This window comes from Miniopterus schreibersii (assembly GCF_964146895.1).
Source record: "Miniopterus schreibersii genome assembly, chromosome: 13".
Taxonomy (NCBI): Eukaryota; Metazoa; Chordata; class Mammalia; order Chiroptera; family Miniopteridae; genus Miniopterus; species Miniopterus schreibersii.
The window spans coordinates 45,489,352-45,505,342 of record NC_138113.1 but is presented as its reverse complement, the minus strand read 5'-3'; the positions used below and the strand labels follow the sequence as shown (position 1 = coordinate 45,505,342).

The window sequence follows — 15,991 nt, the reverse complement described above, 5'->3', positions numbered from 1 at the left end:
TTATAATTTATTAGTTATTATTTCACTTCAAGCACTATAAATCCATGTACCAATATGAAATCCCAGAGAAAAGAAAGAATAAAACAAGTCTGTTTATCCATCTGCCCCTTTTAGACTCTAGCAGACACCAGATTTGTTCTTGGGCCATCACACTTTCCTACCGGATACCTGCGTACCAGGTATCTTTGTTCAGTTGTGTCCTCACTCTCTGTCCCAGACAGAGACAGCTAAGGGAGATAAGCTTTGGTAAAAAAACCATTCTTAAATTGAGCAGGGGGCTTCAGTCTATTGTGCAGGTGTCAAAGTCATTTGAGAATTTTAATTCCTGATAGTTCCAACTTCAAAATTCTTTTTCACCATTGAAAATGTCTTTTGAGTTAGAAGTCAAACAAACGGAAAAATATATTTTAAGATATAACCATCTGCTTCTTTTACTTTCAAAACATTGTAGGTGAGTAAAGTGAGGTTACCTACTGTGTCAAGGCAATGCCTTATCCCTTGGTCTTAGGGGCCTTTATATGAGCATTCAATGATGACTGCTGGACCTTTAAACACTCAGCACACACCAACTTACATATACACCAAGTGGGTCACTTGTTATTCTAAATGCCTAGTTTGGCACATCAGCCAGCCCTTGGCTGGAATTGATCCATTTTTCTAACCAAGAGAATAAATGGTCCTATGATTCAGGGCCAACACCTTAAGGCAGGGGTTGGCAAACAATGGTCCATGGGCTAAATCCTGCCTGCCACTTGTTTTCATAGTACCCACAAGCTAACAATGGTTTTTACCTTTTAAAATAGTTGTTGAATAAGTATCAACATAATAACCTAATTTTCTCTCTTGTCCAGAAAACCTTAAATTATGTCTGGCTCTTAATAAAAAAAAAAACAAGTTTGCCTACACCTTATCTAAGAGATACATATCACACAGCGAGAGAGAGCGAAAGAAAGAGGCAAGAAAATGAGTTTAATCTAATCTCACATATTCATACGGATGCAAACATTTTAAATAAAATATTAAAAAGTGAAACATCTCAAGTTATTAAAAATATATATCCATCATGACCTAAGTTTTCCCCCCAAAAGTTCACGAATGGTTAAACATCAGAACATTTAGGAATATAACGGCCATATTAAGAAATTAAATGAGAAAACCTAGAAAGATGAAGAAAAAGCAACTAATGATGTAATGGAATACAAAACTGACGACTACGGCTGTAATGCGAAAGACACATAATCATTTGACTCAGACAGATCTGATGGTATATCATTTGGTTTACTTGAGTTTTTACAAAAATGATCTTCTTTTAATCTTGTCTCTTGCAAAGAAAGCACAAAGACAAATTAATCCAGTGGGCTGGTGTACATTAGCTGCCTCTACACTTCCTCCCTGCAAATGTCTATTAATCCCATCTTTTGTTTTCTTTCTATCAACTCATTTGGAGAAGTATTAAGGGTTGGAAACAAAAACGTAATTTTTATTCTTCCCTCTTATGGGAAAGATCAGTTTGGTATCAGAGAATTCACTGAATAAAATCTGAATTCCCACACTTCATTTTTTTTCTTCTTTTTTTCTCATATATTAAGTAGAATTGACAAATTACATTGTAAGATATTTAAAGCATAGCAGATCCTTGAATAACATCATTTTGTTTAACGTTGTTTCATTGTAAAGTTGATGGGGGGGGATCAGTTCTTGGCAGAGAGCACTCCCTGTGTAGCGTGTGCACGTTCTCCCCACCTCTGCATGGGTTTTCTCCAGTTATTCCAGGTTCCTTGCATATCCCAAAGGTGTGCACAGGAGGTGAATCAGCATGTCCGACTGTCCCAGCCTGAGTGAGTGTGTGTGTGAGTGTGTGTCCCTGTGATGGAAGGGAGTCCTGTCCAGGGCGGGTGGTGCCCTGAGATGCCAGGACAGGCTCCAGCCACCGGCAGCCATGAGCTGCAATAAGCAGTTGGGAAATGATCTTACCTGTTTTTATTTATCTTTCTTAAATGTAAGGCTAGCTCACATTTATTCCCATGTTCAATATTAAAAGTGTTTTGGGTCTTTATTTAGAAGTCTGGTGATTTTTTTGTAACCGATAATATCTTGTAGGAACTTAACTCTTACTTACATTAATTCAGCTAGGGTAAAAATGATTTCATTATACACTGTTTTGCTCAAAGCCATAATTTCCAAGAACCTACTGATGACATTAAGTAAAGAATTACTGTACCTCTTTGTGATTCGATCTATATACACATTGTGAAAGGATTCCCACGATCTAGTTAACTCACGCATCCATCGCTTCACATATTTATCTTTTTTTGGTGAAAACACTTAAGATCTCTTTTAGCAAATTTCAATTATCTAATAATGGTGTTAACATAGTGACCATGTTTTACATTAAATCCTCAGGCCTTATTCATCTTACAGCTGACAGTTTATACCCTTTCCCACTTCTCCCTCTTTCCCCTGCTGCGCACACTTCCTTTGGGGAAGGTGGTCTCGCTTCCACCTCTTGCGCTCACTCAGTGTCCTGCCCAGAGAATGGCCGCCTCTCTGCTGGACAAAGAACCGTGTGGTGGTGGGTGGGCAGGCCCTGGACGCATGCTGCCCACCTCTGAATACTTGTTCTAGCGATTCTTAAGCTGTGACCTTGGGACGTCACCAGGCACCTCTAAGCACCAGTTTTCTCATTTATAAATAAAAAGTAATGATAGGAACTTATTCATAATGTGGTAGAAAATACAAATGATTATATATGTACACACACACACTTAAAAACTGACTGGCCTAGGATAAGAGCTCGGTCAGTATTGGCTATTCTTACAGCAGAGGAATCATTCCGTTGTTGATAGATTGATTTTGTTTTAGATCATTTTCCAGGCAGAGGGCCCATGAGGCCCAGCTGTATGGTAAGTAGTTCCTGTTTGGAGATTCCCGTGAAGCCCACTCTAGAATGAAGGTAAGCTCCCCCCTCTTCAGCTGGTTCGTGCTTGGCTTAAATCTCGGCAACAAAGCTCTGCTTGGAAAGCTGGGCTAGTGGCTGCACAGACTTATTTTATCCCAGCTGGTGCCCATGCAGGTCTCTGGCCAACCTGCATAAATCAAGTTGTCAGCTAATTCCAAGGGCGCACTTTCAATGTATGCAAAGGCCTACTCACAGATTATGCTCTTAGCTCTTTATAAAGAAACAATTCAAATTGTACCAATGTAACAAACTCCATGTGGCTCTGGCTCAAGTAGCTAAAAGAATTGGAGATTAGCTAATTCTTTTATCTCCTAGGCTACATAATCAGGAAATGTATTATGGGTGAGATATAAGAGCAGCCATCTGTCTTCAATTTAAAATTATATGATATTATTACAAAAGATGATGTCATCGTTCCACTGTTTTTGAATCTGAGAAACAAACTGGTGAAAGATATTCAGCTGAAATTTTGGAATTATGTTATGTGTGTGGATTTGAATTCCTGGATGTGCACATATACTTGGCAATGATCCCATCGCAGTTGAGCTGAGGATGGCTTCTGGCTATGCCATCTACTAAATGAGTGATGGCTTTAAAGTTACATAGTGTCCTTTCCCTCTCCTGCTTATTATGTAATGGACTTGTCTTAGTACTTCAATGTAGCTTTTACAAGAACATAAGTCTGGGAAGCCCTTAGTTATCATGAAGATCACTGTTACCATCATGACGGCTTTGGTGGTGCCCAGAGACCATCACACCAAGAAGAATCACCAAGGACCTTTCTACTTTTGTCTCAAAACCTTAACAGGTTGGCAGAATGTTTTAGGTATTTAATTTAGACATCTACAAACAAGACAAATTAAAACCAAACCTTGTCCTTACCTTTAACAAATTAGGCAAATAGCAAGGACTGTCCCTATGAAGTCAGAGATGTGACCGGGTAGACAGGGCAAAGGAACCCATCAGTGGTGTGTGACTAATCACGTGTTAATTATTTGAGGATTTTTGCATTTTAAAATTCCAGTTAAATAGAAGTTAATTGTTTTCATTAGTCTGTGCCTGAATACCTCTCTTTCTGCTCAACTAAAGTTTCTGGTCTGGACTGTAATTTTCCAAATCTGCAGCTCATATGACAGGAACATAATTGCATGACTTGTCTATTTACAACTCTCAGGGTCTATAGATTTACATGATTTTCTTTACTCATATCCTTACCAACCCTTGAGAGTATTTTGAGTTACGTGTTCAAGTACTTCCTAATCTTCAGTTAGGAGGAGAATTTATAGACTTTATCTAGCAAATTTAGAAACTACAACAAGAAATTAAGGTTTCATTAGCATTCTGAAGTAGCATTTGGCTAGTGGCGGAGCTGGGGGTATTGAAAAACATGTAGCCTGCAGCACCATGTGAGAAAATCAAAGGTAAAGAAAAAGAAAAGGACACCAGAAAATTAGTTTCTTTTTGTTTTCAAAATATAAGAAAATATTCCAAAGGCTCCTATATTCCACATACCTTCTACCTCACTGTTTTATTCTAATGGGCCTCAGTTTTCATTTTAAAAATATGCTAGAAGTTACTTGAGTTCCCCTTAAATCCCAACCCTCTTTGATCCTTGATTTTGTCAGCTCTTGTAGCCTCTTAAGAAATGCGAATACCAATGATGCCAAAATATTTTAAGTAAATCATTATATGGTAGCACAGCTGAAAGAAAAAAAATTAAATAGAGTGCAAATAAAACATCTAAATAGACATAATGTTCTGTATCCTCTACAAATACAATCCATACAAAAGTAGAACATTTAAAACATAATTTTGCTTAAATCCAGGGCTTTCCGTTACTTCTATCAGAACTGCTTTTTGAACTGTCATTCATGCTTGTGGACCATCCCAAATAGCAGAGCCCAACACTGTCCATCTGTCAGCAGCTGCTGCCATCGTCAAGTCTTTCCTGTGAACACTGTCCCTTCCCAAGCAGTGCTTCAATCAGACGAGCCCAGCAGTATTAAATATAGAGCCCAATCACAAAGGATGGCTTTAAAATATTCATTAATGATAGCCATTACCCCTAATGTTACTGATGCGAGCCGAATTATAGGAATAATTCATCTTTTAAAGGTACAACTGTCCAAGGTAAGAGGAAATGTTTCCCCAGGCCACTAAAGCTTAGGAAATCTACCCCTTCATCATTAAGTAGCAAAAGTAAAAAATAAAAGGATAAAGTTTAGAATACTTGATATTGGGCCAGAGACTTTATACAAATCCAATATTGTTCTATTGGGTGCATTAAAAAGAATAATCTAATAGACCTGTTTTGTGGCTATTCAATGATTTAATAGCTTTTAGTTTGGTTTTACTGCCCTTTTTGCTCATAGCCACGTTTTCTTCTCAGAGCCATTTCTCAAAGCTCTCATAAGAATAGTGCCTTCAACCAATACTAGTCACATGTGACTACCCAGCGAGCTGCCCCATTTCTCCTGAACCCATTCATGACACACAATGACTAGAAGAAAGGTGTCACAGTTACCTATTGCTGCATTAAAATAAATAATAACCACATACTCCGAAACTCAAGGACTTAAAACACCAGCCATTTACTACTATTTCCATGACTTGGGGAGTAATCTGAAGTTAGCCATACATTCAACTAGAGTGTCAGCTGGACTAGAAGGTTGAACATGGCCTCATTCACGTTTAGCAACTGACACTGGCCACTGGCTGGGGACTGGGATCAACTGGAATGGCTACACTACTTTTTCTATTAATCTTTCACCTTGGGGGTCTTCATGCCTTGGTCCTCTCCGACCAGCATCACAGTAGGACACAACCAAAAGATACAAAGCCTCTTGAGACTTGGGTGCAAAACTCACTCATGGTCACTTCTGCCACAACCTGTTGGTCAAAGCAAGTCATAAGGTGAGCCCAGGTTCAAGGGGTGGGGAAATAGACCCCGCCTCTTGACCAGCAGTGGATCCAGGCTGCAGAGGAGCAAGGGAGGACTGGCAGCGGCCGTCTCTGAAAACAATTGACCTTAAGGGTGGGAGCCTTACCCAAGACGCTCCTTAATACAGTAGCTCAGATTCAATCCTAACACCTAATAAGTTGTGAATTAACACTGGCTCTCTCTGGTTGAAAGTCAGATTGTGTTGGTATCCATCTAGTGCTTTATGAACAGAAAAACAAAAGACAGTTATTAACATAAAAGAAGTTTGGCACACCTCAGAGGGAACAGAGCTGAGATACACGGAGACCGTGGCATTTCAGCCCGTTGCCAGCCTTCCCTGAGGCTCCTCAGTGGGTGCCTTAAATACTCCTTCCAATAAGGGAACACAGATATTTAAGAAATTGAACCTTCCAGGAAGGAGGTTTAGGGTATGAGGGGACCTGGTGAATGTAGTTTCATTAATATCAAACAGATTAAGGTCCCTATTCCTTCCCCTCTTACTGAAGCAAATTTGCGTTGGATTTCTGTGACTTTTACCTAAAAACAAGTCTTGACTCATAGAGATTTACAGGTGTGTGTGTATGTATCATTATATTCATGTGGTTTTCAGTATATGGTTTTGTGCTTCTCATTCCAACTTTTTCCAGGTTTTCAAGGTTATTTCCACATTACAGGTGCCATTTAAAATATTGTACTAAGAGGGGAAGATGGCGGCGCTGTGAGAAGAAGCAGCGCCCCCGCTCCCAGCCACAGACTTGGTTTACTCCTAAAATCCTATGTAGCCAGCTTGGAAAAACCAGAGAAACATACCTGAGTGGATGGAGCGCGAGTGGGGAGCACTGAGGACACATCACGGAGTCCGGTAAGAGGGGGGCGTACGAAGGGGGAGGCCCCCTGAAGCCTGTGCTGGGCGCCGAGCCCGGAGGCCTGGAGGCTGCGAAGCTCCCTCCCCTCGGGAGTGCGGACGGCATCCAAAAGCGGGGACCCCACACCCGGAGCAGAGAGGGGAAGAGGCGCCCCGCACAGGGCAGAGGAACCCAGGGGAGCCATGAGTCCCGGAGGGAACAGCGTCTTCCTAGGAAACAAAGCTTCTAGTGGCGGCAGCAACCGGCATCTAATGCTCAGGTGGGGACCATAGGGAAGGCTGTCACAGGGTCTGTGGCACCCACGTGGTAAGGGACCCGAGGACTGCGCTGGGCAGCTCCACACGGGGACCCTCTGCCTCCCTGTGGGGCATTGTATTGAGCCCCAGAAAGTGCTGAATCTGCGTGGCGAGGGGGAAGGGAGGTGCCCTCCCCCCCCTGAGCTCCCAGTGCAGAGAGTCTGGGATCTGTGAACAGCCCTGAGGGTGTCCTCCCGCCCTGAGCTCCGGGTGCAGAGAGTCTGGGATCTGTGACCAGCCCTGGGGGCACCGTGGTGGCGCATGAAGCTTCCCCAGCTTTGCTGAGACCAGTGGTGCAGGGAGCTGCGGGGAGCTGACTTTGGGTCCCCTCCCGCTGGGTGCCTTTGACACGGGCGGTGGGACCTTGCAGGGCGGGCTCTCTGCCTGTGTGTTGCTTTGTGCATTTTTGCCTCTGATCCCGGAACTGGCTCCCACCTTCCCCGCGTGCACTGGGGGACAGGCCAGCAGAGGCTGGGGTTGGGGTCTGCGCAGTAGATGGTCTGTAGGGGCGGGCCTGGGCGACCAGCCAACCAGAGCTGAGCAGGGAGGGGCAGGGCCCGCCGGCCTCTCCTGCAGCCGGGAGCACCGCCCCCAACAGGAAAGGGGCGGGTCCCGCTCACTGAGGCCCCAGACACCCCGCAGGGCACAGACCTGTGGGGGAAGGGAGAGCAGCTCCCAGGAGGACTTTACAAGAATAAGACTCTCAGGGCCTGTTTGGGAGCTGGAGGAAACGCTGGGGGCCGGGCAGGCAAAGGGCTCACCTGAATGTTTTTAATCGAACGCACTGAGCCCAGGCTGCTGAAAGGGCCCAGACAGAAAAGGCAGCAGGTGGAAATCAATCTGAAGCTGCAGCAGGACAGAGCCTGGGGAACCAGAACCAGAGGACAGGGGAGGGACTGAGGAGCTGGCTGTGGAGCAGAGACTAACTCCCGCAGAGTGAGCGCCTGACAGCGACACCTCTAAGGGGAGTGACACCCTGGGCTACACTAGCCACCCTGCACCCTAAAGACTCTACAGAAGACTCTGGAATAAGACCAGGTAACTACAAGGCTGCAAAATAGCTGACAAGAGGAGGTGGTTCATGGAGAGCCTCAGATCAACCATCTACCTAAGGACACCAGAGCCAAACCTTGACGGCTCCTCACACTGGGTGATACGCAAGCACCTCCCAGGAGAACGGAAACCAGCACACAAAACAGTGACCCTCAGACAACACAAGCTGCCCAGAAGAAACTCACCTGATTGACTACCTTTTTCTCTTTTGTTTTTTTGTTTTCTTTGGTTTTGGTTTTTTTTTTGGTTTTGTTCGGTTTTTTTGTTTGTTTTTTTCTCTTTTTTCCTTAAGAAGAAGAAAAAGGGGAGAAAATTTGTTTTATCTTCTTTTTTAAATTTTATAATAATTTTTTTTTAAACATTTTTTAACTAATTTTTTTCCTCTTTTTTATAAAAGAATTTTGTCTTGCTTAGCTTGTTTTGAGTTTTTTTTCTGGTTATTTGCTTTGTTTGGTTTTATCCTTGCTTCTAATATCAAGACTTTCTTGATATCCCTGCTTAACGACTGGGACTTTATCATTATAACCAAGTTTACAGCTTTCCTCTATAGTTTCCCCCAAATCTCTTACCAGACTCCCTCCCTGCCTTGGCTTTATCTCTCTCTCTCTCTCTCTCTCTCTCTCTCTCTCTATCTATCCACTGGCATAACTTTTTTTCCTTTTTCTTTTTTCTTTTTCTACTTTTCTTTCATTCTTTCATTATCCTCCCTTCTGACTTCCTGTCTTTTTGTTCGAATGTTAGTTTCTCTTATTCTCTTTATTGTATTTTTGCTTTCTCATTTTCAACTATTATCCTATTCCTATTCTCTCCCTTAATTTTTTGCTGGCCCTTCTTTCAGAATCTTATCTCTGCTTCTGTTGTCTCCCAGTAGCTTCTCTATTTTTTACATTTTAGTTTATTATTATTTTCTAAATTTTCACCAGTATTAACAATATATATCTCTCTCTCTAACTGTTAGAGAGATGTATATTTCTTTTTTCTTTCTCTCTTTCTTTTTTTAAGCATTTGTGTGTGTGTGTGTGTTCTCCCTTCACTCTCCCAGTTCTATTTTCACGTAGGTTGTTTTCATTGTGCCTGTCAAGATATTTTGTAAGATACCTCTTGTTTCCTGGAAGTTTAGTTGTGTATTGTCCTGCCTTGCCAGCACCCATACAACAGCTTACACGACAAGGTTGGGGCTGAGACACAGTTAGCCAACCTGAGAGGAGGGTCCTCCCAAGGACTGATCAACGACAATCTAGACCCAACCACAATAGGAGAACATAAAGAAACCACAAAAGGGACACCCACAAGGGGGACACGCCTAGAGCAAAGAGCTCAGAAGTATAAGGAAAACACACCTCTGAGCTCCACTGGACCCACAAGACAAAATCCCATCCCACAAGACTGGGAGACAGTAAATATATCTAATATATAGATACAAACACTAAGACCTACCAAAAGGGGAGACAAAGAAACAACCCCCGAATTAAAGAAAAGGAAAATTCACCAGAAAAAGACTTTGATGAGATGGAGTTAAGCAAGTTATCAGAAACAGAGTTCAGAGTATTGATTATGAAGTTGTTCAAGGAACTTAAGAAGACTCTAGATGGTAAGATCGAGGACCTTAGTGAAAACATGAAAAAAGAGACACATACAATAAACAAAACTCAGACAGAGATAAAGAATGCTGTATCTGATATCAAGAACACACTGGAAGGAATTAAAAGCAGGGTCAATGAAGCAGAGGATAGAATAAGTGACTTAGAAGATAAGGTAGAAAAAATGACATAATCAGAGCAGCAAAAAGAAAAAACACTTAAAAAGCATGAAGACAGTCTAAGGGAGCTTTGGGACAACATGAAGCGAAACAACATTTGCATTATAGGAGTACGAGAGGGGGAGGAAAGAGAGCAAGGGATAGAGAAGTTGGTGGAGGAAATAATGATAGAAAACTTCCCTAGGGTGGCGAAGGAGAAAGCCACACAAGTTCAGGAAGCACAGAGGGTTCCAATCAAGAGGGACCCAAAGAGACCCACTCCAAGACACCTCATAATTAAAATGGCAAATGTCAAGGACAAAGAGAAAATATTAAGGGCTGCAAGAAAGAGACAAGCAGTGTCCTACAAGGGAACCCCCATAAGGCTGAGAGCTGATTTCTCAACAGAAAATCTTCAGGCCAGAAGGGAGTGGCATGAAGTTCTCCAAGTAATGAAAAGCAAGAACATGCAACCAAGATTGCTTTATCCAGCAAGGCTATCATTTAAAATTGAAGGTGAAATAAAAAGCTTCCCAGACAAAAAAAGGCTAAAGGAGTTCAGTACCACTAAACCAGCATTGCAAGAAATGCTAAAAGGACTGCTTTAAGAAAAAGAAGGAACAGCAAAAGAAAGGTACATCAGCATACAGGGGGAAAATGGCATTAAATAAGTTGATATCAATAGTAACCTTAAATGGAAACAGAATAAATGGTCCAATCAAAAGACATAGGGTAGCTGAATGGATAAGAAAACAGGACCCAAATATATGCTGTCTACAAGAGACCCACCTGAGAGTAAAGGACTCACACAGGCTAAAAGTGAAGGGATGGAGTAAAATATTCCATGCAAATGGAAAGGAAAGGAAAGCTGGGGTAGCGATTCTTATTTCTGACAAAACAGACTTCAAAATAGACCATAAAAAGAGACAAAGATGGTCACTACATATTACTAAAGGGATCAATCCAACAGGAGGAAATAACCCTTATAAACATTTATGCACCCAATAAAGGGGACTTTAAAGGGGAGATTGACAGCAACACAATCATAGTAGGGGACTTTAACACCCCACTGTCAGCATTGGACAGATCATCAAGACAAAAAATCAACAGCATGTTATTAAACAATGAATGGGTTACCAAGGAGATCAAGGAAGAAATCAAACACTTCATGGAAAGTAACGAAAATGAACAAACAACAACCCAAAATCTATGGGGACATGGTGAAAGCAGTCCTGAGAGGAAAATTCATAGCATTACAGGTCTATCTCAAGAAACAAAAAGATCTAATGAACCATCTAACACAAAAACTAAAATAACTAGAACAAGAACAGCAAAAAAAGCCCCGAGGAAGTAGAAGGAAGGAAATAATAAAAATCAGCAAAAATTAATCACATAGAGAATAAAAAAAAAAAATACAAAAAATTAATGAAACCAAGGCTGGTTCTTTGAACAGATAAATAAGATTGATGCACCTTTAGCCAGACTCACTAAGAAACAAAGAGAGAGGACCCAAATAAATAAAATTAAAAATGAAAGAGGCGATATAACAACTGACCCAAGAGAAATATAAAGAATTGTAAGAAAATATTATGAGCAACTATATGCCAACAAATTGGACAACCTGGGGGAAATGGAAAAATTCCTAGAAGCATACAACCTTCCAAAGCTGAATCAAGAAGAGGCAGAAAACCTGAATAGGCGGATAACAACTAATGAAATGGAAGCAGTAATAAAAAAAAACCTCCCAGCAAACAAAAGTCCTGGACCAGATGGATTTACAGGCGAATTTTACCAAACATTCAAAGAAGAATTAACACCTATTCTATTCAAACTATTCCAGAAAATTCAAGAGGAGGGAAAACTCCCAAACTCTTTTTATGAGGCCAGCATCATCCTAATCCCAAAGCCAGATAAAGATGCTACAAAGAAAGAAAATTACAGGCCAATATCCCTGATGAACATAGATGCTAAAATCCTCACTAAAATACTAGCAAACCGGATCCAGCAATACATTAAAAAGATCATACATCATGACCAAGTGGGATTTATTACGGGGATGCAAGGTTGGTACAACATCCGAAAATCAATAAATGTGATACATCGCATAAACAAAATGAAGGACAAAAATCATATGATCATAACAATAGACACAGAAAAAGCATTCAACAAAATCCAGCACCCATTTCTGATAAAAACTTTCAGCAAAGTGGGAATAGAGGGATCATACCTCAACATATTAAAGGCCATATATGACAGACTTACAGCCAACATCATACTCAATGGGCAAAAACTAAAACCATTCCCATTAAAAACAGTAACAAGACAGGAATGTCCACTTTCACTACTCTTATTCAACATAGTACTGGAAGTCCTCGCCATAGCCATCAGACAGGAAGAACACATAAAAGGTATCCAAATTGGAAAGGAGGAAGTAAAACTGTCATTATTTGCAGATGACATAATACTGTACATAGAAAACCCTAAAGACTCCATCAAAGTACTACTAGATTTGATAAACGAATTTGGCAAGGTAGCTGGATACAAAATCAACATCCAGAAATCAATGGCATTCTTATACACCAACAATGAACTTTCGGAGAGAAAAACTAAAAAAGCAATACCATTTACCATTACAGCTAAAAAAATAAGATGCCTAGGAATAAACTTAACCAAGGATGTAAAAGACCTGTACTCAGAAAACTACGTGACACTGAAAAAAGAAATAGAGGAAGATTTAAACAAGTGGAAGAATATACCATGCTCATGGATTGGAAGAATTAGTATCATTAAAATGTTCACGCTACCCACTATAGCAGGTCTTTTCTGCCTCCACACCCACCCCCACCACTAAAAAAAAAAAAAAAGTTAATTCTGGGGAAAGCTCATTGCTTCACCAAATTATGAAGTTGTTACATCATGTAACATGGAATTTTTACAAAGATGTGATCATATTCCTGTCTCTTATATATAATCAGTATATGTGAAAAAAGGGTTCAAAGAGAATTCCCAGTTTAAAAGAGCATTTTGTGCCCAGCTGGTGTGGCTCAGTGGTTGAGTGTCCGCCTATGAACCTGTAGGTCATGGTTTCATTCTCCATCAGGGCACATGCCCAGATTTCAGGCTCAATCCCCAGTAGGGAGTTTGCAGGAGGCAGCCGATCAATGACTCTCATCATTGATGTTTCTCTCTCTCTCTCCCTCTCCCTGAAATCAATTTGAGTTATTTAAAATAAAAGCCCTGTGTATCAACAAGTAAGATAATGTTATTCCTGTGTCCTATGGTTCTACTATCAGCTTAAAAATTCTGACTTTTCAGTGTATTGTTTTAATTTTGATGACATCTACAAGAAATAAGTCTACATAAAAGTATGCATTTAAAAAATACGTATAACCACACACTCCTTGGTATGTACCCAAAGGAGATGAAAAGTAATGTCCATATAAAAATCTGCACAAGAATGTTTATAGCAGCTTTATTCATAAATGACAAAATTTAGAAGCAACCAAGATGTCCTTCAGTACATAAAGAGATAAATAAACTGTGGGACATCCAGACAAGAAAATAGTATTCAACACTATAAAGAAAGCAGCAATCAAGCCATGAAAAGACATGGAGGAAACTTAAACACATATCGCAAAGTGAAAGAAGGAATAAAAACAAAGGAAATAATAATGACACCATTCCAGAATTTTCTCCCTTATAAAACTCCTAATTATCCTGAAGATCAGTTCAAATGTAGTTCCTTTCATAAAGGTTTCCTCAACTCATTGGTTATAACAAGAATTTCCAAGAGGCTTACTCCTGGTAGTTCAAAATGTAACTGATGCTTAAGGGACATTGCAAAACAAGTAATTATTGGATAGGCACAATGACAGAGCTGGGGTGTAGGTTAATCTCTATGAATAGCTAAATTAGGAAGCAGTGTGAAAAGAATCTTAACCAGGTACATAATCCAGAAGTTCATGTAGACTTGATCTGGTTGAAGACCCTGTTGCTATCCACAAGATTAAAAAAAGAATATCAATTGACTTCCAGAGGGTTTCACTTCAACAAAACCAGAAGTGGTCTGCAGGGCCATCCAGCTTTGAGCATCTTAGCCAGCTGGCCCAGAGGACGTTTATTGATTAAAGAGCTCTCCTTGTTTCAAGATCAAAGGCACGCTCAACTTGGGGAGACATTAATGAGGCCATATTTAACAATTTGAAGACCAGGACAAACTGAAGTCAAGATTTTTCATTTTTATTAAAGAAAATAAAAAGGATCCTATTGAAGAAATTTTAAGAACATTGACACAACCTACCTCCAGCTTGAGAAAAGCCTGAGCTGGGCTCTTACTGGCTATGATGCACGTGTGTGTGTGTGTGTGTGTGTGTGTGTGTGTGTGTGTGCGCGCGCGCGCCTCTGTGCATATTAAGCTTCATATTTAGTTAACCTCTTGCAAACACCACTGATATTCTCTCTAAAACCTTAATCCACAAAGTGAAGAAACAACACTTCCATTTATATTTGATCATTTTAGGCATCTGATACTATTGTGGGTTCCTGCTTTCAGAAGGTATTTATTGAATATGTTATGCATTGCTTTATGACAAAAAGGTTGGATAAGTTTCCTTTAATTAATTCATTTTTAAAAATATGTTCCTGTTAAATGCAGCATGTATACTGGGCATTGTGTACATTGCAAACATACACAGACAAGAACATTCTCAGATTAATTATAATCTTATGGATGGTAGAAAATCAAAAATGAGAAAGTATACAAGTAACATTAATACCAAACAGAACAGAAGTGCTAAGTGTATTAAGGGTGTACAAAAGAGAACTGGTGATCAAGCCCACAACCAGGGCACGTGCCCTGACTGGGAATCGAAACTCTATCTCCTGGATCATAGGTCGATGCTCCACTGCTGAGGCACGTGGCCAGGCTAAACAATAGTTTTAAGCATCTACCCCCACCTACTTTCTCTCCCTCTCCTTCTTACCCTCCCCTTCCCTCCCTCTCTTAGAGTCTTACTCAATGTGCATATGGAATTTATATTTTAACAAGCTCCCCAGGCAATTTTAAGGTATAGTACAATTTTCAAACCACCTAAGTAAAGTAATATTTGGAAATATGAAGCCAAGGAATGCAGCTAATTTGGATGTTTTTGGGAAAAAGTGTGTCTGACTTACATCTCTGAAAATGTTTTGATAAATGTTTTGTTTTCTTCTCCTGTCATTTTTAAAGAAAATGAGTATTATTTCAACCAATGGTCATCAAATGTTTATTAAAACAGACAGTGAACTGAGGACTCCCCTGTCATCTTTACCACACTGTGCACAGATGTTTTTGAGGATAAATTTAAAACCTGTGAAGTCTTCGTGTTAAAGTATAATGAAAGAAATAGCGCTGTTGTTAAATTTCCAATTCTTTTACCAAGCCCCTACCATAACCACTAATTATTCCTACTGTTTCTAATTTATATACTTACAGATATCCCAAGACGTCCTCCAAGCACAACTACTCGCCTCAGGTTTTGGTGCCCAGATCTTCCCAGCTTGGTGGATTGTACATAAGCCTTTTTCCCCTCTGCTTTGACAGGCTCCATGGTCAGCTCATGCTCTTACCCCGAGACACATTCTAGTTTTATTCCATCTTAGGAAAAAGGGAGTTTAGAAAATGCACTGGGAAGATACTGATCCTAAAACTTTAGGAAGGAGGGGTCTAAGCCACTGCTTCTTTCTTGTTTTTTATGAACCACTCTCTAACCTCAAAGTCTGCTTATTTTGTGGCCTCCAGAGAACCACTAGGGCTTTTTCTGAAACTTATTAAAGAATACAAATTCTGCTTTGTTTCTGAGAGATGAATTGTTTTTGTTTCTTATGGATGCATGTTTATCAACTTTCATTTCATGTTCAATTCATCAGGGCTAAGGGCTGGAAGAAATTACCCAAACCTCAGTAGTTTGACACAATAAAATTATATTTCTCTCTCTTGAAACAGTCTAATGATGGACAGGCATGGGGATGGGGAGACCTGGTTATTTGAGGACCCAGACTCTTACTTCCCAGGGCCTCAGAAACTTATACTGGACTCTCTTCCTCATTTAACAGGGAAGGTAGGAGGTAGAGGGTGGAATTGGTGTTGTAGGGGAGGGA

General features: G+C 40.5%; 1 protein-coding gene across 2 annotated transcripts in view; it reads right to left on the bottom strand.

Annotated features, from left to right (window-relative positions):
* CTNNA2 (catenin alpha 2) overlaps positions 1-15,991 on the bottom strand; it is a 980,129-nt gene that overhangs the window by 758,755 nt on the left and 205,383 nt on the right. The window lies entirely within an intron of this gene.